Below are 20,127 nucleotides of genomic sequence, written 5' to 3'. Positions count from 1 at the left end.
GAGAGTTTACCGTCTGCCACTTCAATGGCCTTGATTATTATCTTGCCCAAAGCAAAGTCACATTTCACTCACCGGTCACTAGTTCCAGAACGGAAACTGCTGCCAGTGGTAGCGTGGCCGAGCGGTCTAAGGCGCTGGATTAAGGCTCCAGTCTCTTCGGAGGCAGTGGGTTCGAATCCCACCGCTGCCAGAATTTGTGGCGTGTAATATTTGCGCCCCTTCACCGCGAGCCATGAAGCAGTCGGCTCCCGCTGTGTTGTGATATGACTATTTTGGTGTGGAAAAGAGGTTGAGCTGAGAACGGTGCCTTCAGTTTGTTGGCAAACCGTTGAAGAGTTTGATGTTGCCACTTGTAAATTGAAGGCCAGTTCAACAGGCCTTTTGACGCTGGCTGCATTTGTGTGGGGAAAAATGTCACGTCAGAGGTGGGATTGCAACCCACGCCCCTAGAAAGGGACCGGAATTCGCCGACCTTTGGTCAGTTAAGGATTAACAGTCTTTGAGTCTGGCGCCTCACTCCACTCGGCCTTCCTGACACTATTGTGCCCTTGGCTGTAAGCATCAGTCTGAGCATTGAAAGGCCTCGGTCCACCAAGGCATCGACTCTGGCAACTTTCACATGCTAATACCTGACTTGTTTGGCTCTGGTGCCTTTTATACTGGCAAAATGTGTTAATGTCGGAAGTAACATTGCAAGTAATTCCCTGCCTGAGGAACGGAGCAGATTTGAGCAGCCTTTGTGTGGAAGAAATCTCATTCTTTGACAGTGGTGCCCTTTTTCTGAGAACCACCACTGTCTGCAGTGGGATTGAAAGCCACAGTACGAGAAAGCAACGTGGAATTCAGCAACGCGGGAGGATAAAAATGTCATGCTTTGAGTCTGCTGCTTTTTAGTGTGGGAATGGGTTGAAAGGAGAAGTCTGATTTTAAACCCTATCCCCGAGAACAGGGTTAGAATGTGATAAGTTTAGAGAGCAAAACAAGTTGGTCTGTGGGCGGTGCGGTGCCTTTCGCTTATTGGCAAACGCCAATAGCGTTGCGGAGCTTGAGGTGACCACTTGCAAATTTAAAGCCAGTTGAGCAGGCTTTTTGACGCTGGCTGGCATTTGTCTGGATAAAAAGTTAATGTCAGAAGTGGGATTCGAACCCACGCCCCTAGAAAGGGACCAGAATACACCAACCTTTGGTAAGGTAAGGATTAACAGTCCTTGAGTCTGGCGCCTTAGACCACTCGGCCATCCTGACAATGGTCGTGCAGCAGCTGCAGGAAAATGTGCTGCAAATTCTGCACACTTACTGAGCAGCCTCACAATTCTTCCTCCTGTGCAAACACACAACGCACACATTCTTACGACAGGACTTAACAGGCAGCGCCAGTCATTAAGTTCATCATCCCTGCAATGCAACCAACATTCAAACACAGGTATTTCTCGCAACAGCTCGCATTTTGTCAGCTATCGGGTAACATTTTCTGTATTGTATTTCGAAAGCGCCTTTCATGACCGAACGACGTCCCAAGGCGCTTCACAGCCAATGAAGTATTGTAAAAGTGAAGGCACTGTTGCAATGTGGGGAACGCCGCAGCCAGTTTGCACACAGCAAGATCCCACAAACGGCAATGTGATCATGACCAGATAATCTGGTTTTGTCAGTGATGTTGATGTCGGAATAAATATTGAATGAAGGTTGTAACTGCTTCGTTCCAACGTGCACCTAATTACTGGTGTTGCCCTGTGGACCTGTATGCTGCAAAATCATTTCTCGAGAGTTTACCGTCTGCCACTTCAATGGCCTTGATTATTATCTTGCCCAAAGCAAAGTCACATTTCACTCACCGGTCACTAGTTCCAGAACGGAAACTGCTGCCAGTGGTAGCGTGGCCGAGCGGTCTAAGGCGCTGGATTAAGGCTCCAGTCTCTTCGGAGGCAGTGGGTTCGAATCCCACCGCTGCCAGAATTTGTGGCGTGTAATATTTGCGCCCCTTCACCGCGAGCCATGAAGCAGTCGGCTCCCGCTGTGTTGTGATATGACTATTTTGGTGTGGAAAAGAGGTTGAGCTGAGAACGGTGCCTTCAGTTTGTTGGCAAACCGTTGAAGAGTTTGATGTTGCCACTTGTAAATTGAAGGCCAGTTCAACAGGCCTTTTGACGCTGGCTGCATTTGTGTGGGGAAAAATGTCACGTCAGAGGTGGGATTGCAACCCACGCCCCTAGAAAGGGACCGGAATTCGCCGACCTTTGGTCAGTTAAGGATTAACAGTCTTTGAGTCTGGCGCCTCACTCCACTCGGCCTTCCTGACACTATTGTGCCCTTGGCTGTAAGCATCAGTCTGAGCATTGAAAGGCCTCGGTCCACCAAGGCATCGACTCTGGCAACTTTCACATGCTAATACCTGACTTGTTTGGCTCTGGTGCCTTTTATACTGGCAAAATGTGTTAATGTCGGAAGTAACATTGCAAGTAATTCCCTGCCTGAGGAACGGAGCAGATTTGAGCAGCCTTTGTGTGGAAGAAATCTCATTCTTTGACAGTGGTGCCCTTTTTCTGAGAACCACCACTGTCTGCAGTGGGATTGAAAGCCACAGTACGAGAAAGCAACGTGGAATTCAGCAACGCGGGAGGATAAAAATGTCATGCTTTGAGTCTGCTGCTTTTTAGTGTGGGAATGGGTTGAAAGGAGAAGTCTGATTTTAAACCCTATCCCCGAGAACAGGGTTAGAATGTGATAAGTTTAGAGAGCAAAACAAGTTGGTCTGTGGGCGGTGCGGTGCCTTTCGCTTATTGGCAAACGCCAATAGCGTTGCGGAGCTTGAGGTGACCACTTGCAAATTTAAAGCCAGTTGAGCAGGCTTTTTGACGCTGGCTGGCATTTGTCTGGATAAAAAGTTAATGTCAGAAGTGGGATTCGAACCCACGCCCCTAGAAAGGGACCAGAATACACCAACCTTTGGTAAGGTAAGGATTAACAGTCCTTGAGTCTGGCGCCTTAGACCACTCGGCCATCCTGACAATGGTCGTGCAGCAGCTGCAGGAAAATGTGCTGCAAATTCTGCACACTTACTGAGCAGCCTCACAATTCTTCCTCCTGTGCAAACACACAACGCACACATTCTTACGACAGGACTTAACAGGCAGCGCCAGTCATTAAGTTCATCATCCCTGCAATGCAACCAACATTCAAACACAGGTATTTCTCGCAACAGCTCGCATTTTGTCAGCTATCGGGTAACATTTTCTGTATTGTATTTCGAAAGCGCCTTTCATGACCGAACGACGTCCCAAGGCGCTTCACAGCCAATGAAGTATTGTAAAAGTGAAGGCACTGTTGCAATGTGGGGAACGCCGCAGCCAGTTTGCACACAGCAAGATCCCACAAACGGCAATGTGATCATGACCAGATAATCTGGTTTTGTCAGTGATGTTGATGTCGGAATAAATATTGAATGAAGGTTGTAACTGCTTCGTTCCAACGTGCACCTAATTACTGGTGTTGCCCTGTGGACCTGTATGCTGCAAAATCATTTCTCGAGAGTTTACCGTCTGCCACTTCAATGGCCTTGATTATTATCTTGCCCAAAGCAAAGTCACATTTCACTCACCGGTCACTAGTTCCAGAACGGAAACTGCTGCCAGTGGTAGCGTGGCCGAGCGGTCTAAGGCGCTGGATTAAGGCTCCAGTCTCTTCGGAGGCAGTGGGTTCGAATCCCACCGCTGCCAGAATTTGTGGCGTGTAATATTTGCGCCCCTTCACCGCGAGCCATGAAGCAGTCGGCTCCCGCTGTGTTGTGATATGACTATTTTGGTGTGGAAAAGAGGTTGAGCTGAGAACGGTGCCTTCAGTTTGTTGGCAAACCGTTGAAGAGTTTGATGTTGCCACTTGTAAATTGAAGGCCAGTTCAACAGGCCTTTTGACGCTGGCTGCATTTGTGTGGGGAAAAATGTCACGTCAGAGGTGGGATTGCAACCCACGCCCCTAGAAAGGGACCGGAATTCGCCGACCTTTGGTCAGTTAAGGATTAACAGTCTTTGAGTCTGGCGCCTCACTCCACTCGGCCTTCCTGACACTATTGTGCCCTTGGCCGTAAGCATCAGTCTGAGCATTGAAAGGCCTCGGTCCACCAAGGCATCGACTCTGGCAACTTTCACATGCTAATACCTGACTTGTTTGGCTCTGGTGCCTTTTATACTGGCAAAATGTGTTAATGTCGGAAGTAACATTGCAAGTAATTCCCTGCCTGAGGAACGGAGCAGATTTGAGCAGCCTTTGTGTGGAAGAAATCTCATTCTTTGACAGTAGTGCCCTTTTTCTGAGAACCACCACTGTCTGCAGTGGGATTGAAAGCCACAGTACGAGAAAGCAACGTGGAATTCAGCAACGCGGGAGGATAAAAATGTCATGCTTTGAGTCTGCTGCTTTTTAGTGTGGGAATGGGTTGAAAGGAGAAGTCTGATTTTAAACCCTATCCCCGAGAACAGGGTTAGAATGTGATAAGTTTAGAGAGCAAAACAAGTTGGTCTGTGGGCGGTGCGGTGCCTTTCGCTTATTGGCAAACGCCAATAGCGTTGCGGAGCTTGAGGTGACCACTTGCAAATTTAAAGCCAGTTGAGCAGGCTTTTTGACGCTGGCTGGCATTTGTCTGGATAAAAAGTTAATGTCAGAAGTGGGATTCGAACCCACGCCCCTAGAAAGGGACCAGAATACACCAACCTTTGGTAAGGTAAGGATTAACAGTCCTTGAGTCTGGCGCCTTAGACCACTCGGCCATCCTGACAATGGTCGTGCAGCAGCTGCAGGAAAATGTGCTGCAAATTCTGCACACTTACTGAGCAGCCTCACAATTCTTCCTCCTGTGCAAACACACAACGCACACATTCTTACGACAGGACTTAACAGGCAGCGCCAGTCATTAAGTTCATCATCCCTGCAATGCAACCAACATTCAAACACAGGTATTTCTCGCAACAGCTCGCATTTTGTCAGCTATCGGGTAACATTTTCTGTATTGTATTTCGAAAGCGCCTTTCATGACCGAACGACGTCCCAAGGCGCTTCACAGCCAATGAAGTATTGTAAAAGTGAAGGCACTGTTGCAATGTGGGGAACGCCGCAGCCAGTTTGCACACAGCAAGATCCCACAAACGGCAATGTGATCATGACCAGATAATCTGGTTTTGTCAGTGATGTTGATGTCGGAATAAATATTGAATGAAGGTTGTAACTGCTTCGTTCCAACGTGCACCTAATTACTGGTGTTGCCCTGTGGACCTGTATGCTGCAAAATCATTTCTCGAGAGTTTACCGTCTGCCACTTCAATGGCCTTGATTATTATCTTGCCCAAAGCAAAGTCACATTTCACTCACCGGTCACTAGTTCCAGAACGGAAACTGCTGCCAGTGGTAGCGTGGCCGATCGGTCTAAGGCGCTGGATTAAGGCTCCCGTCTCTTCGGAGGCGTGGGTTCGAATCCCACCGCTGCCAGAATTTGTGGCGTGTAATATTTGCGCCCCTTCACCGCGAGCCATGAAGCAGTCGGCTCCCGCTGTGTTGTGATATGACTATTTTGGTGTGGAAAAGAGGTTGAGCTGAGAACGGTGCCTTCAGTTTGTTGGCAAACCGTTGAAGAGTTTGATGTTGCCACTTGTAAATTGAAGGCCAGTTCAACAGGCCTTTTGACGCTGGCTGCATTTGTGTGGGGAAAAATGTCACGTCAGAGGTGGGATTGCAACCCACGCCCCTAGAAAGGGACCGGAATTCGCCGACCTTTGGTCAGTTAAGGATTAACAGTCTTTGAGTCTGGCGCCTCACTCCACTCGGCCTTCCTGACACTATTGTGCCCTTGGCCGTAAGCATCAGTCTGAGCATTGAAAGGCCTCGGTCCACCAAGGCATCGACTCTGGCAACTTTCACATGCTAATACCTGACTTGTTTGGCTCTGGTGCCTTTTATACTGGCAAAATGTGTTAATGTCGGAAGTAACATTGCAAGTAATTCCCTGCCTGAGGAACGGAGCAGATTTGAGCAGCCTTTGTGTGGAAGAAATCTCATTCTTTGACAGTGGTGCCCTTTTTCTGAGAACCACCACTGTCTGCAGTGGGATTGAAAGCCACAGTACGAGAAAGCAACGTGGAATTCAGCAACGCGGGAGGATAAAAATGTCATGCTTTGAGTCTGCTGCTTTTTAGTGTGGGAATGGGTTGAAAGGAGAAGTCTGATTTTAAACCCTATCCCCGAGAACAGGGTTAGAATGTGATAAGTTTAGAGAGCAAAACAAGTTGGTCTGTGGGCGGTGCGGTGCCTTTCGCTTATTGGCAAACGCCAATAGCGTTGAGGAGCTTGAGGTGACCACTTGCAAATTTAAAGCCAGTTGAGCAGGCTTTTTGACGCTGGCTGGCATTTGTCTGGATAAAAAGTTAATGTCAGAAGTGGGATTCGAACCCACGCCCCTAGAAAGGGACCAGAATACACCAACCTTTGGTAAGGTAAGGATTAACAGTCCTTGAGTCTGGCGCCTTAGACCACTCGGCCATCCTGACAATGGTCGTGCAGCAGCTGCAGGAAAATGTGCTGCAAATTCTGCACACTTACTGAGCAGCCTCACAATTCTTCCTCCTGTGCAAACACACAACGCACACATTCTTACGACAGGACTTAACAGGCAGCGCCAGTCATTAAGTTCATCATCCCTGCAATGCAACCAACATTCAAACACAGGTATTTCTCGCAACAGCTCGCATTTTGTCAGCTATCGGGTAACATTTTCTGTATTGTATTTCGAAAGCGCCTTTCATGACCGAACGACGTCCCAAGGCGCTTCACAGCCAATGAAGTATTGTAAAAGTGAAGGCACTGTTGCAATGTGGGGAACGCCGCAGCCAGTTTGCACACAGCAAGATCCCACAAACGGCAATGTGATCATGACCAGATAATCTGGTTTTGTCAGTGATGTTGATGTCGGAATAAATATTGAATGAAGGTTGTAACTGCTTCGTTCCAACGTGCACCTAATTACTGGTGTTGCCCTGTGGACCTGTATGCTGCAAAATCATTTCTCGAGAGTTTACCGTCTGCCACTTCAATGGCCTTGATTATTATCTTGCCCAAAGCAAAGTCACATTTCACTCACCGGTCACTAGTTCCAGAACGGAAACTGCTGCCAGTGGTAGCGTGGCCGAGCGGTCTAAGGCGCTGGATTAAGGCTCCAGTCTCTTCGGAGGCGTGGGTTCGAATCCCACCGCTGCCAGAATTTGTGGCGTGTAATATTTGCGCCCCTTCACCGCGAGCCATGAAGCAGTCGGCTCCCGCTGTGTTGTGATATGACTATTTTGGTGTGGAAAAGAGGTTGAGCTGAGAACGGTGCCTTCAGTTTGTTGGCAAACCGTTGAAGAGTTTGATGTTGCCACTTGTAAATTGAAGGCCAGTTCAACAGGCCTTTTGACGCTGGCTGCATTTGTGTGGGGAAAAATGTCACGTCAGAGGTGGGATTGCAACCCACGCCCCTAGAAAGGGACCGGAATTCGCCGACCTTTGGTCAGTTAAGGATTAACAGTCTTTGAGTCTGGCGCCTCACTCCACTCGGCCTTCCTGACACTATTGTGCCCTTGGCCGTAAGCATCAGTCTGAGCATTGAAAGGCCTCGGTCCACCAAGGCATCGACTCTGGCAACTTTCACATGCTAATACCTGACTTGTTTGGCTCTGGTGCCTTTTATACTGGCAAAATGTGTTAATGTCGGAAGTAACATTGCAAGTAATTCCCTGCCTGAGGAACGGAGCAGATTTGAGCAGCCTTTGTGTGGAAGAAATCTCATTCTTTGACAGTAGTGCCCTTTTTCTGAGAACCACCACTGTCTGCAGTGGGATTGAAAGCCACAGTACGAGAAAGCAACGTGGAATTCAGCAACGCGGGAGGATAAAAATGTCATGCTTTGAGTCTGCTGCTTTTTAGTGTGGGAATGGGTTGAAAGGAGAAGTCTGATTTTAAACCCTATCCCCGAGAACAGGGTTAGAATGTGATAAGTTTAGAGAGCAAAACAAGTTGGTCTGTGGGCGGTGCGGTGCCTTTCGCTTATTGGCAAACGCCAATAGCGTTGCGGAGCTTGAGGTGACCACTTGCAAATTTAAAGCCAGTTGAGCAGGCTTTTTGACGCTGGCTGGCATTTGTCTGGATAAAAAGTTAATGTCAGAAGTGGGATTCGAACCCACGCCCCTAGAAAGGGACCAGAATACACCAACCTTTGGTAAGGTAAGGATTAACAGTCCTTGAGTCTGGCGCCTTAGACCACTCGGCCATCCTGACAATGGTCGTGCAGCAGCTGCAGGAAAATGTGCTGCAAATTCTGCACACTTACTGAGCAGCCTCACAATTCTTCCTCCTGTGCAAACACACAACGCACACATTCTTACGACAGGACTTAACAGGCAGCGCCAGTCATTAAGTTCATCATCCCTGCAATGCAACCAACATTCAAACACAGGTATTTCTCGCAACAGCTCGCATTTTGTCAGCTATCGGGTAACATTTTCTGTATTGTATTTCGAAAGCGCCTTTCATGACCGAACGACGTCCCAAGGCGCTTCACAGCCAATGAAGTATTGTAAAAGTGAAGGCACTGTTGCAATGTGGGGAACGCCGCAGCCAGTTTGCACACAGCAAGATCCCACAAACGGCAATGTGATCATGACCAGATAATCTGGTTTTGTCAGTGATGTTGATGTCGGAATAAATATTGAATGAAGGTTGTAACTGCTTCGTTCCAACGTGCACCTAATTACTGGTGTTGCCCTGTGGACCTGTATGCTGCAAAATCATTTCTCGAGAGTTTACCGTCTGCCACTTCAATGGCCTTGATTATTATCTTGCCCAAAGCAAAGTCACATTTCACTCACCGGTCACTAGTTCCAGAACGGAAACTGCTGCCAGTGGTAGCGTGGCCGATCGGTCTAAGGCGCTGGATTAAGGCTCCCGTCTCTTCGGAGGCGTGGGTTCGAATCCCACCGCTGCCAGAATTTGTGGCGTGTAATATTTGCGCCCCTTCACCGCGAGCCATGAAGCAGTCGGCTCCCGCTGTGTTGTGATATGACTATTTTGGTGTGGAAAAGAGGTTGAGCTGAGAACGGTGCCTTCAGTTTGTTGGCAAACCGTTGAAGAGTTTGATGTTGCCACTTGTAAATTGAAGGCCAGTTCAACAGGCCTTTTGACGCTGGCTGCATTTGTGTGGGGAAAAATGTCACGTCAGAGGTGGGATTGCAACCCACGCCCCTAGAAAGGGACCGGAATTCGCCGACCTTTGGTCAGTTAAGGATTAACAGTCTTTGAGTCTGGCGCCTCACTCCACTCGGCCTTCCTGACACTATTGTGCCCTTGGCCGTAAGCATCAGTCTGAGCATTGAAAGGCCTCGGTCCACCAAGGCATCGACTCTGGCAACTTTCACATGCTAATACCTGACTTGTTTGGCTCTGGTGCCTTTTATACTGGCAAAATGTGTTAATGTCGGAAGTAACATTGCAAGTAATTCCCTGCCTGAGGAACGGAGCAGATTTGAGCAGCCTTTGTGTGGAAGAAATCTCATTCTTTGACAGTGGTGCCCTTTTTCTGAGAACCACCACTGTCTGCAGTGGGATTGAAAGCCACAGTACGAGAAAGCAACGTGGAATTCAGCAACGCGGGAGGATAAAAATGTCATGCTTTGAGTCTGCTGCTTTTTAGTGTGGGAATGGGTTGAAAGGAGAAGTCTGATTTTAAACCCTATCCCCGAGAACAGGGTTAGAATGTGATAAGTTTAGAGAGCAAAACAAGTTGGTCTGTGGGCGGTGCGGTGCCTTTCGCTTATTGGCAAACGCCAATAGCGTTGAGGAGCTTGAGGTGACCACTTGCAAATTTAAAGCCAGTTGAGCAGGCTTTTTGACGCTGGCTGGCATTTGTCTGGATAAAAAGTTAATGTCAGAAGTGGGATTCGAACCCACGCCCCTAGAAAGGGACCAGAATACACCAACCTTTGGTAAGGTAAGGATTAACAGTCCTTGAGTCTGGCGCCTTAGACCACTCGGCCATCCTGACAATGGTCGTGCAGCAGCTGCAGGAAAATGTGCTGCAAATTCTGCACACTTACTGAGCAGCCTCACAATTCTTCCTCCTGTGCAAACACACAACGCACACATTCTTACGACAGGACTTAACAGGCAGCGCCAGTCATTAAGTTCATCATCCCTGCAATGCAACCAACATTCAAACACAGGTATTTCTCGCAACAGCTCGCATTTTGTCAGCTATCGGGTAACATTTTCTGTATTGTATTTCGAAAGCGCCTTTCATGACCGAACGACGTCCCAAGGCGCTTCACAGCCAATGAAGTATTGTAAAAGTGAAGGCACTGTTGCAATGTGGGGAACGCCGCAGCCAGTTTGCACACAGCAAGATCCCACAAACGGCAATGTGATCATGACCAGATAATCTGGTTTTGTCAGTGATGTTGATGTCGGAATAAATATTGAATGAAGGTTGTAACTGCTTCGTTCCAACGTGCACCTAATTACTGGTGTTGCCCTGTGGACCTGTATGCTGCAAAATCATTTCTCGAGAGTTTACCGTCTGCCACTTCAATGGCCTTGATTATTATCTTGCCCAAAGCAAAGTCACATTTCACTCACCGGTCACTAGTTCCAGAACGGAAATTGCTGCCAGTGGTAGCGTGGCCGAGCGGTCTAAGGCGCTGGATTAAGGCTCCAGTCTCTTCGGAGGCGTGGGTTCGAATCCCACCGCTGCCAGAATTTGTGGCGTGTAATATTTGCGCCCCTTCACCGCGAGCCATGAAGCAGTCGGCTCCCGCTGTGTTGTGATATGACTATTTTGGTGTGGAAAAGAGGTTGAGCTGAGAACGGTGCCTTCAGTTTGTTGGCAAACCGTTGAAGAGTTTGATGTTGCCACTTGTAAATTGAAGGCCAGTTCAACAGGCCTTTTGACGCTGGCTGCATTTGTGTGGGGAAAAATGTCACGTCAGAGGTGGGATTGCAACCCACGCCCCTAGAAAGGGACCGGAATTCGCCGACCTTTGGTCAGTTAAGGATTAACAGTCTTTGAGTCTGGCGCCTCACTCCACTCGGCCTTCCTGACACTATTGTGCCCTTGGCCGTAAGCATCAGTCTGAGCATTTGAAAGGCTTCGGTCCACCAAGGCATCGACTCTGGCAACTTTCACATGCTAATACCTGACTTGTTTGGCTCTGGTGCCTTTTATACTGGCAAAATGTGTTAATGTCGGAAGTAACATTGCAAGTAATTCCCTGCCTGAGGAACGGAGCAGATTTGAGCAGCCTTTGTGTGGAAGAAATCTCATTCTTTGACAGTGGTGCCTTTTTTCTGAGAACCACCACTGTCTGCAGTGGGATTGAAAGCCACAGTACGAGAAAGCAACGTGGAATTCAGCAACGCGGGAGGATAAAAATGTCATGCTTTGAGTCTGCTGCTTTTTAGTGTGGGAATGGGTTGAAAGGAGAAGTCTGATTTTAAACCCTATCCCCGAGAACAGGGTTAGAATGTGATAAGTTTAGAGAGCAAAACAAGTTGGTCTGTGGGCGGTGCGGTGCCTTTCGCTTATTGGCAAACGCCAATAGCGTTGAGGAGCTTGAGGTGACCACTTGCAAATTTAAAGCCAGTTGAGCAGGCTTTTTGACGCTGGCTGGCATTTGTCTGGATAAAAAGTTAATGTCAGAAGTGGGATTCGAACCCACGCCCCTAGAAAGGGACCAGAATACACCAACCTTTGGTAAGGTAAGGATTAACAGTCCTTGAGTCTGGCGCCTTAGACCACTCGGCCATCCTGACAATGGTCGTGCAGCAGCTGCAGGAAAATGTGCTGCAAATTCTGCACACTTACTGAGCAGCCTCACAATTCTTCCTCCTGTGCAAACACACAACGCACACATTCTTACGACAGGACTTAACAGGCAGCGCCAGTCATTAAGTTCATCATCCCTGCAATGCAACCAACATTCAAACACAGGTATTTCTCGCAACAGCTCGCATTTTGTCAGCTATCGGGTAACATTTTCTGTATTGTATTTCGAAAGCGCCTTTCATGACCGAACGACGTCCCAAGGCGCTTCACAGCCAATGAAGTATTGTAAAAGTGAAGGCACTGTTGCAATGTGGGGAACGCCGCAGCCAGTTTGCACACAGCAAGATCCCACAAACGGCAATGTGATCATGACCAGATAATCTGGTTTTGTCAGTGATGTTGATGTCGGAATAAATATTGAATGAAGGTTGTAACTGCTTCGTTCCAACGTGCACCTAATTACTGGTGTTGCCCTGTGGACCTGTATGCTGCAAAATCATTTCTCGAGAGTTTACCGTCTGCCACTTCAATGGCCTTGATTATTATCTTGCCCAAAGCAAAGTCACATTTCACTCACCGGTCACTAGTTCCAGAACGGAAATTGCTGCCAGTGGTAGCGTGGCCGAGCGGTCTAAGGCGCTGGATTAAGGCTCCAGTCTCTTCGGAGGCGTGGGTTCGAATCCCACCGCTGCCAGAATTTGTGGCGTGTAATATTTGCGCCCCTTCACCGCGAGCCATGAAGCAGTCGGCTCCCGCTGTGTTGTGATATGACTATTTTGGTGTGGAAAAGAGGTTGAGCTGAGAACGGTGCCTTCAGTTTGTTGGCAAACCGTTGAAGAGTTTGATGTTGCCACTTGTAAATTGAAGGCCAGTTCAACAGGCCTTTTGACGCTGGCTGCATTTGTGTGGGGAAAAATGTCACGTCAGAGGTGGGATTGCAACCCACGCCCCTAGAAAGGGACCGGAATTCGCCGACCTTTGGTCAGTTAAGGATTAACAGTCTTTGAGTCTGGCGCCTCACTCCACTCGGCCTTCCTGACACTATTGTGCCCTTGGCCGTAAGCATCAGTCTGAGCATTTGAAAGGCTTCGGTCCACCAAGGCATCGACTCTGGCAACTTTCACATGCTAATACCTGACTTGTTTGGCTCTGGTGCCTTTTATACTGGCAAAATGTGTTAATGTCGGAAGTAACATTGCAAGTAATTCCCTGCCTGAGGAACGGAGCAGATTTGAGCAGCCTTTGTGTGGAAGAAATCTCATTCTTTGACAGTGGTGCCTTTTTTCTGAGAACCACCACTGTCTGCAGTGGGATTGAAAGCCACAGTACGAGAAAGCAACGTGGAATTCAGCAACGCGGGAGGATAAAAATGTCATGCTTTGAGTCTGCTGCTTTTTAGTGTGGGAATGGGTTGAAAGGAGAAGTCTGATTTTAAACCCTATCCCCGAGAACAGGGTTAGAATGTGATAAGTTTAGAGAGCAAAACAAGTTGGTCTGTGGGCGGTGCGGTGCCTTTCGCTTATTGGCAAACGCCAATAGCGTTGAGGAGCTTGAGGTGACCACTTGCAAATTTAAAGCCAGTTGAGCAGGCTTTTTGACGCTGGCTGGCATTTGTCTGGATAAAAAGTTAATGTCAGAAGTGGGATTCGAACCCACGCCCCTAGAAAGGGACCAGAATACACCAACCTTTGGTAAGGTAAGGATTAACAGTCCTTGAGTCTGGCGCCTTAGACCACTCGGCCATCCTGACAATGGTCGTGCAGCAGCTGCAGGAAAATGTGCTGCAAATTCTGCACACTTACTGAGCAGCCTCACAATTCTTCCTCCTGTGCAAACACACAACGCACACATTCTTACGACAGGACTTAACAGGCAGCGCCAGTCATTAAGTTCATCATCCCTGCAATGCAACCAACATTCAAACACAGGTATTTCTCGCAACAGCTCGCATTTTGTCAGCTATCGGGTAACATTTTCTGTATTGTATTTCGAAAGCGCCTTTCATGACCGAACGACGTCCCAAGGCGCTTCACAGCCAATGAAGTATTGTAAAAGTGAAGGCACTGTTGCAATGTGGGGAACGCCGCAGCCAGTTTGCACACAGCAAGATCCCACAAACGGCAATGTGATCATGACCAGATAATCTGGTTTTGTCAGTGATGTTGATGTCGGAATAAATATTGAATGAAGGTTGTAACTGCTTCGTTCCAACGTGCACCTAATTACTGGTGTTGCCCTGTGGACCTGTATGCTGCAAAATCATTTCTCGAGAGTTTACCGTCTGCCACTTCAATGGCCTTGATTATTATCTTGCCCAAAGCAAAGTCACATTTCACTCACCGGTCACTAGTTCCAGAACGGAAACTGCTGCCAGTGGTAGCGTGGCCGAGCGGTCTAAGGCGCTGGATTAAGGCTCCAGTCTCTTCGGAGGCAGTGGGTTCGAATCCCACCGCTGCCAGAATTTGTGGCGTGTAATATTTGCGCCCCTTCACCGCGAGCCATGAAGCAGTCGGCTCCCGCTGTGTTGTGATATGACTATTTTGGTGTGGAAAAGAGGTTGAGCTGAGAACGGTGCCTTCAGTTTGTTGGCAAACCGTTGAAGAGTTTGATGTTGCCACTTGTAAATTGAAGGCCAGTTCAACAGGCCTTTTGACGCTGGCTGCATTTGTGTGGGGAAAAATGTCACGTCAGAGGTGGGATTGCAACCCACGCCCCTAGAAAGGGACCGGAATTCGCCGACCTTTGGTCAGTTAAGGATTAACAGTCTTTGAGTCTGGCGCCTCACTCCACTCGGCCTTCCTGACACTATTGTGCCCTTGGCCGTAAGCATCAGTCTGAGCATTGAAAGGCCTCGGTCCACCAAGGCATCGACTCTGGCAACTTTCACATGCTAATACCTGACTTGTTTGGCTCTGGTGCCTTTTATACTGGCAAAATGTGTTAATGTCGGAAGTAACATTGCAAGTAATTCCCTGCCTGAGGAACGGAGCAGATTTGAGCAGCCTTTGTGTGGAAGAAATCTCATTCTTTGACAGTGGTGCCCTTTTTCTGAGAACCACCACTGTCTGCAGTGGGATTGAAAGCCACAGTACGAGAAAGCAACGTGGAATTCAGCAACGCGGGAGGATAAAAATGTCATGCTTTGAGTCTGCTGCTTTTTAGTGTGGGAATGGGTTGAAAGGAGAAGTCTGATTTTAAACCCTATCCCCGAGAACAGGGTTAGAATGTGATAAGTTTAGAGAGCAAAACAAGTTGGTCTGTGGGCGGTGCGGTGCCTTTCGCTTATTGGCAAACGCCAATAGCGTTGCGGAGCTTGAGGTGACCACTTGCAAATTTAAAGCCAGTTGAGCAGGCTTTTTGACGCTGGCTGGCATTTGTCTGGATAAAAAGTTAATGTCAGAAGTGGGATTCGAACCCACGCCCCTAGAAAGGGACCAGAATACACCAACCTTTGGTAAGGTAAGGATTAACAGTCCTTGAGTCTGGCGCCTTAGACCACTCGGCCATCCTGACAATGGTCGTGCAGCAGCTGCAGGAAAATGTGCTGCAAATTCTGCACACTTACTGAGCAGCCTCACAATTCTTCCTCCTGTGCAAACACACAACGCACACATTCTTACGACAGGACTTAACAGGCAGCGCCAGTCATTAAGTTCATCATCCCTGCAATGCAACCAACATTCAAACACAGGTATTTCTCGCAACAGCTCGCATTTTGTCAGCTATCGGGTAACATTTTCTGTATTGTATTTCGAAAGCGCCTTTCATGACCGAACGACGTCCCAAGGCGCTTCACAGCCAATGAAGTATTGTAAAAGTGAAGGCACTGTTGCAATGTGGGGAACGCCGCAGCCAGTTTGCACACAGCAAGATCCCACAAACGGCAATGTGATCATGACCAGATAATCTGGTTTTGTCAGTGATGTTGATGTCGGAATAAATATTGAATGAAGGTTGTAACTGCTTCGTTCCAACGTGCACCTAATTACTGGTGTTGCCCTGTGGACCTGTATGCTGCAAAATCATTTCTCGAGAGTTTACCGTCTGCCACTTCAATGGCCTTGATTATTATCTTGCCCAAAGCAAAGTCACATTTCACTCACCGGTCACTAGTTCCAGAACGGAAATTGCTGCCAGTGGTAGCGTGGCCGAGCGGTCTAAGGCGCTGGATTAAGGCTCCAGTCTCTTCGGAGGCGTGGGTTCGAATCCCACCGCTGCCAGAATTTGTGGCGTGTAATATTTGCGCCCCTTCACCGCGAGCCATGAAGCAGTCGGCTCCCGCTGTGTTGTGATATGACTATTTTGGTGTGGAAAAGAGGTTGAGCTGAGAACGGTGCCTTCAGTTTGTTGGCAAACCGTTGAAGAGTTTGATGTTGCCACTTGTAAATTGAAGGCCAGTTCAACAGGCCTTTTGACGCTGGCTGCATTTGTGTGGGGAAAAATGTCACGTCAGAGGTGGGATTGCAACCCACGCCCCTAGAAAGGGACCGGAATTCGCCGACCTTTGGTCAGTTAAGGATTAACAGTCTTTGAGTCTGGCGCCTCACTCCACTCGGCCTTCCTGACACTATTGTGCCCTTGGCCGTAAGCATCAGTCTGAGCATTTGAAAGGCTTCGGTCCACCAAGGCATCGACTCTGGCAACTTTCACATGCTAATACCTGACTTGTTTGGCTCTGGTGCCTTTTATACTGGCAAAATGTGTTAATGTCGGAAGTAACATTGCAAGTAATTCCCTGCCTGAGGAACGGAGCAGATTTTAGCAGCCTTTGTGTGGAAGAAATCTCATTCTTTGACAGTGGTGCCTTTTTTCTGAGAACCACCACTGTCTGCAGTGGGATTGAAAGCCACAGTACGAGAAAGCAACGTGGAATTCAGCAACGCGGGAGGATAAAAATGTCATGCTTTGAGTCTGCTGCTTTTTAGTGTGGGAATGGGTTGAAAGGAGAAGTCTGATTTTAAACCCTATCCCCGAGAACAGGGTTAGAATGTGATAAGTTTAGAGAGCAAAACAAGTTGGTCTGTGGGCGGTGCGGTGCCTTTCGCTTATTGGCAAACGCCAATAGCGTTGAGGAGCTTGAGGTGACCACTTGCAAATTTAAAGCCAGTTGAGCAGGCTTTTTGACGCTGGCTGGCATTTGTCTGGATAAAAAGTTAATGTCAGAAGTGGGATTCGAACCCACGCCCCTAGAAAGGGACCAGAATACACCAACCTTTGGTAAGGTAAGGATTAACAGTCCTTGAGTCTGGCGCCTTAGACCACTCGGCCATCCTGACAATGGTCGTGCAGCAGCTGCAGGAAAATGTGCTGCAAATTCTGCACACTTACTGAGCAGCCTCACAATTCTTCCTCCTGTGCAAACACACAACGCACACATTCTTACGACAGGACTTAACAGGCAGCGCCAGTCATTAAGTTCATCATCCCTGCAATGCAACCAACATTCAAACACAGGTATTTCTCGCAACAGCTCGCATTTTGTCAGCTATCGGGTAACATTTTCTGTATTGTATTTCGAAAGCGCCTTTCATGACCGAACGACGTCCCAAGGCGCTTCACAGCCAATGAAGTATTGTAAAAGTGAAGGCACTGTTGCAATGTGGGGAACGCCGCAGCCAGTTTGCACACAGCAAGATCCCACAAACGGCAATGTGATCATGACCAGATAATCTGGTTTTGTCAGTGATGTTGATGTCGGAATAAATATTGAATGAAGGTTGTAACTGCTTCGTTCCAACGTGCACCTAATTACTGGTGTTGCCCTGTGGACCTGTATGCTGCAAAATCATTTCTCGAGAGTTTACCGTCTGCCACTTCAATGGCCTTGATTATTATCTTGCCCAAAGCAAAGTCACATTTCACTCACCGGTCACTAGTTCCAGAACGGAAACTGCTGCCAGTGGTAGCGTGGCCGAGCGGTCTAAGGCGCTGGATTAAGGCTCCAGTCTCTTCGGAGGCAGTGGGTTCGAATCCCACCGCTGCCAGAATTTGTGGCGTGTAATATTTGCGCCCCTTCACCGCGAGCCATGAAGCAGTCGGCTCCCGCTGTGTTGTGATATGACTATTTTGGTGTGGAAAAGAGGTTGAGCTGAGAACGGTGCCTTCAGTTTGTTGGCAAACCGTTGAAGAGTTTGATGTTGCCACTTGTAAATTGAAGGCCAGTTCAACAGGCCTTTTGACGCTGGCTGCATTTGTGTGGGGAAAAATGTCACGTCAGAGGTGGGATTGCAACCCACGCCCCTAGAAAGGGACCGGAATTCGCCGACCTTTGGTCAGTTAAGGATTAACAGTCTTTGAGTCTGGCGCCTCACTCCACTCGGCCTTCCTGACACTATTGTGCCCTTGGCCGTAAGCATCAGTCTGAGCATTTGAAAGGCTTCGGTCCACCAAGGCATCGACTCTGGCAACTTTCACATGCTAATACCTGACTTGTTTGGCTCTGGTGCCTTTTATACTGGCAAAATGTGTTAATGTCGGAAGTAACATTGCAAGTAATTCCCTGCCTGAGGAACGGAGCAGATTTTAGCAGCCTTTGTGTGGAAGAAATCTCATTCTTTGACAGTGGTGCCTTTTTTCTGAGAACCACCACTGTCTGCAGTGGGATTGAAAGCCACAGTACGAGAAAGCAACGTGGAATTCAGCAACGCGGGAGGATAAAAATGTCATGCTTTGAGTCTGCTGCTTTTTAGTGTGGGAATGGGTTGAAAGGAGAAGTCTGATTTTAAACCCTATCCCCGAGAACAGGGTTAGAATGTGATAAGTTTAGAGAGCAAAACAAGTTGGTCTGTGGGCGGTGCGGTGCCTTTCGCTTATTGGCAAACGCCAATAGCGTTGAGGAGCTTGAGGTGACCACTTGCAAATTTAAAGCCAGTTGAGCAGGCTTTTTGACGCTGGCTGGCATTTGTCTGGATAAAAAGTTAATGTCAGAAGTGGGATTCGAACCCACGCCCCTAGAAAGGGACCAGAATACACCAACCTTTGGTAAGGTAAGGATTAACAGTCCTTGAGTCTGGCGCCTTAGACCACTCGGCCATCCTGACAATGGTCGTGCAGCAGCTGCAGGAAAATGTGCTGCAAATTCTGCACACTTACTGAGCAGCCTCACAATTCTTCCTCCTGTGCAAACACACAACGCACACATTCTTACGACAGGACTTAACAGGCAGCGCCAGTCATTAAGTTCATCATCCCTGCAATGCAACCAACATTCAAACACAGGTATTTCTCGCAACAGCTCGCATTTTGTCAGCTATCGGGTAACATTTTCTGTATTGTATTTCGAAAGCGCCTTTCATGACCGAACGACGTCCCAAGGCGCTTCACAGCCAATGAAGTATTGTAAAAGTGAAGGCACTGTTGCAATGTGGGGAACGCCGCAGCCAGTTTGCACACAGCAAGATCCCACAAACGGCAATGTGATCATGACCAGATAATCTGGTTTTGTCAGTGATGTTGATGTCGGAATAAATATTGAATGAAGGTTGTAACTGCTTCGTTCCAACGTGCACCTAATTACTGGTGTTGCCCTGTGGACCTGTATGCTGCAAAATCATTTCTCGAGAGTTTACCGTCTGCCACTTCAATGGCCTTGATTATTATCTTGCCCAAAGCAAAGTCACATTTCACTCACCGGTCACTAGTTCCAGAACGGAAACTGCTGCCAGTGGTAGCGTGGCCGAGCGGTCTAAGGCGCTGGATTAAGGCTCCAGTCTCTTCGGAGGCAGTGGGTTCGAATCCCACCGCTGCCAGAATTTGTGGCGTGTAATATTTGCGCCCCTTCACCGCGAGCCATGAAGCAGTCGGCTCCCGCTGTGTTGTGATATGACTATTTTGGTGTGGAAAAGAGGTTGAGCTGAGAACGGTGCCTTCAGTTTGTTGGCAAACCGTTGAAGAGTTTGATGTTGCCACTTGTAAATTGAAGGCCAGTTCAACAGGCCTTTTGACGCTGGCTGCATTTGTGTGGGGAAAAATGTCACGTCAGAGGTGGGATTGCAACCCACGCCCCTAGAAAGGGACCGGAATTCGCCGACCTTTGGTCAGTTAAGGATTAACAGTCTTTGAGTCTGGCGCCTCACTCCACTCGGCCTTCCTGACACTATTGTGCCCTTGGCCGTAAGCATCAGTCTGAGCATTGAAAGGCCTCGGTCCACCAAGGCATCGACTCTGGCAACTTTCACATGCTAATACCTGACTTGTTTGGCTCTGGTGCCTTTTATACTGGCAAAATGTGTTAATGTCGGAAGTAACATTGCAAGTAATTCCCTGCCTGAGGAACGGAGCAGATTTGAGCAGCC

General features: G+C 48.3%; 23 non-coding genes across 23 annotated transcripts; 12 read left to right on the top strand and 11 right to left on the bottom strand.

Moving 5' to 3' along the window:
* The first annotated feature begins 107 nt into the window (after positions 1–107).
* Positions 108–190, top strand: trnal-aag (transfer RNA leucine (anticodon AAG)). Its single transcript has one exon. It is a non-coding gene; the product is annotated as a tRNA-Leu (tRNA).
* Positions 191–1,126: 936 nt separating this feature from the next.
* On the bottom strand, positions 1,127–1,245 carry trnal-caa (transfer RNA leucine (anticodon CAA)). Its single transcript has 2 exons — positions 1,208–1,245; positions 1,127–1,172 (listed from the first exon to the last, which is right to left on the bottom strand). It is a non-coding gene; the product is annotated as a tRNA-Leu (tRNA).
* Positions 1,246–1,870: 625 nt separating this feature from the next.
* On the top strand, positions 1,871–1,953 carry trnal-aag (transfer RNA leucine (anticodon AAG)). The gene has a single exon. It is a non-coding gene; the product is annotated as a tRNA-Leu (tRNA).
* Positions 1,954–2,889: 936 nt separating this feature from the next.
* trnal-caa (transfer RNA leucine (anticodon CAA)) lies at positions 2,890–3,008 on the bottom strand. The gene is made up of 2 exons: positions 2,971–3,008; positions 2,890–2,935 (listed from the first exon to the last, which is right to left on the bottom strand). It is a non-coding gene; the product is annotated as a tRNA-Leu (tRNA).
* A 625-nt stretch (positions 3,009–3,633) lies between these two features.
* Positions 3,634–3,716, top strand: trnal-aag (transfer RNA leucine (anticodon AAG)). Its single transcript has one exon. It is a non-coding gene; the product is annotated as a tRNA-Leu (tRNA).
* Positions 3,717–4,652: 936 nt separating this feature from the next.
* trnal-caa (transfer RNA leucine (anticodon CAA)) lies at positions 4,653–4,771 on the bottom strand. Its single transcript has 2 exons — positions 4,734–4,771; positions 4,653–4,698 (listed from the first exon to the last, which is right to left on the bottom strand). It is a non-coding gene; the product is annotated as a tRNA-Leu (tRNA).
* A 625-nt stretch (positions 4,772–5,396) lies between these two features.
* trnal-aag (transfer RNA leucine (anticodon AAG)) lies at positions 5,397–5,478 on the top strand. Its single transcript has one exon. It is a non-coding gene; the product is annotated as a tRNA-Leu (tRNA).
* Positions 5,479–6,414: 936 nt separating this feature from the next.
* On the bottom strand, positions 6,415–6,533 carry trnal-caa (transfer RNA leucine (anticodon CAA)). The gene is made up of 2 exons: positions 6,496–6,533; positions 6,415–6,460 (listed from the first exon to the last, which is right to left on the bottom strand). It is a non-coding gene; the product is annotated as a tRNA-Leu (tRNA).
* A 625-nt stretch (positions 6,534–7,158) lies between these two features.
* Positions 7,159–7,240, top strand: trnal-aag (transfer RNA leucine (anticodon AAG)). The gene has a single exon. It is a non-coding gene; the product is annotated as a tRNA-Leu (tRNA).
* A 936-nt stretch (positions 7,241–8,176) lies between these two features.
* trnal-caa (transfer RNA leucine (anticodon CAA)) lies at positions 8,177–8,295 on the bottom strand. Its single transcript has 2 exons — positions 8,258–8,295; positions 8,177–8,222 (listed from the first exon to the last, which is right to left on the bottom strand). It is a non-coding gene; the product is annotated as a tRNA-Leu (tRNA).
* Positions 8,296–8,920: 625 nt separating this feature from the next.
* trnal-aag (transfer RNA leucine (anticodon AAG)) lies at positions 8,921–9,002 on the top strand. The gene has a single exon. It is a non-coding gene; the product is annotated as a tRNA-Leu (tRNA).
* A 936-nt stretch (positions 9,003–9,938) lies between these two features.
* On the bottom strand, positions 9,939–10,057 carry trnal-caa (transfer RNA leucine (anticodon CAA)). Its single transcript has 2 exons — positions 10,020–10,057; positions 9,939–9,984 (listed from the first exon to the last, which is right to left on the bottom strand). It is a non-coding gene; the product is annotated as a tRNA-Leu (tRNA).
* A 625-nt stretch (positions 10,058–10,682) lies between these two features.
* trnal-aag (transfer RNA leucine (anticodon AAG)) lies at positions 10,683–10,764 on the top strand. Its single transcript has one exon. It is a non-coding gene; the product is annotated as a tRNA-Leu (tRNA).
* Positions 10,765–11,701: 937 nt separating this feature from the next.
* On the bottom strand, positions 11,702–11,820 carry trnal-caa (transfer RNA leucine (anticodon CAA)). Its single transcript has 2 exons — positions 11,783–11,820; positions 11,702–11,747 (listed from the first exon to the last, which is right to left on the bottom strand). It is a non-coding gene; the product is annotated as a tRNA-Leu (tRNA).
* A 625-nt stretch (positions 11,821–12,445) lies between these two features.
* Positions 12,446–12,527, top strand: trnal-aag (transfer RNA leucine (anticodon AAG)). Its single transcript has one exon. It is a non-coding gene; the product is annotated as a tRNA-Leu (tRNA).
* Positions 12,528–13,464: 937 nt separating this feature from the next.
* On the bottom strand, positions 13,465–13,583 carry trnal-caa (transfer RNA leucine (anticodon CAA)). Its single transcript has 2 exons — positions 13,546–13,583; positions 13,465–13,510 (listed from the first exon to the last, which is right to left on the bottom strand). It is a non-coding gene; the product is annotated as a tRNA-Leu (tRNA).
* Positions 13,584–14,208: 625 nt separating this feature from the next.
* trnal-aag (transfer RNA leucine (anticodon AAG)) lies at positions 14,209–14,291 on the top strand. Its single transcript has one exon. It is a non-coding gene; the product is annotated as a tRNA-Leu (tRNA).
* A 936-nt stretch (positions 14,292–15,227) lies between these two features.
* trnal-caa (transfer RNA leucine (anticodon CAA)) lies at positions 15,228–15,346 on the bottom strand. The gene is made up of 2 exons: positions 15,309–15,346; positions 15,228–15,273 (listed from the first exon to the last, which is right to left on the bottom strand). It is a non-coding gene; the product is annotated as a tRNA-Leu (tRNA).
* Positions 15,347–15,971: 625 nt separating this feature from the next.
* On the top strand, positions 15,972–16,053 carry trnal-aag (transfer RNA leucine (anticodon AAG)). The gene has a single exon. It is a non-coding gene; the product is annotated as a tRNA-Leu (tRNA).
* A 937-nt stretch (positions 16,054–16,990) lies between these two features.
* Positions 16,991–17,109, bottom strand: trnal-caa (transfer RNA leucine (anticodon CAA)). Its single transcript has 2 exons — positions 17,072–17,109; positions 16,991–17,036 (listed from the first exon to the last, which is right to left on the bottom strand). It is a non-coding gene; the product is annotated as a tRNA-Leu (tRNA).
* A 625-nt stretch (positions 17,110–17,734) lies between these two features.
* trnal-aag (transfer RNA leucine (anticodon AAG)) lies at positions 17,735–17,817 on the top strand. The gene has a single exon. It is a non-coding gene; the product is annotated as a tRNA-Leu (tRNA).
* A 937-nt stretch (positions 17,818–18,754) lies between these two features.
* trnal-caa (transfer RNA leucine (anticodon CAA)) lies at positions 18,755–18,873 on the bottom strand. Its single transcript has 2 exons — positions 18,836–18,873; positions 18,755–18,800 (listed from the first exon to the last, which is right to left on the bottom strand). It is a non-coding gene; the product is annotated as a tRNA-Leu (tRNA).
* A 625-nt stretch (positions 18,874–19,498) lies between these two features.
* Positions 19,499–19,581, top strand: trnal-aag (transfer RNA leucine (anticodon AAG)). The gene has a single exon. It is a non-coding gene; the product is annotated as a tRNA-Leu (tRNA).
* Positions 19,582–20,127: the final 546 nt, after the last annotated feature.

Source organism: Pristiophorus japonicus, chromosome 8 (genome assembly GCF_044704955.1).
Source record: "Pristiophorus japonicus isolate sPriJap1 chromosome 8, sPriJap1.hap1, whole genome shotgun sequence".
Classification (NCBI taxonomy): domain Eukaryota; kingdom Metazoa; phylum Chordata; class Chondrichthyes; family Pristiophoridae; genus Pristiophorus; species Pristiophorus japonicus.
This window is presented reverse-complemented; position numbering and strand designations above follow the sequence as displayed.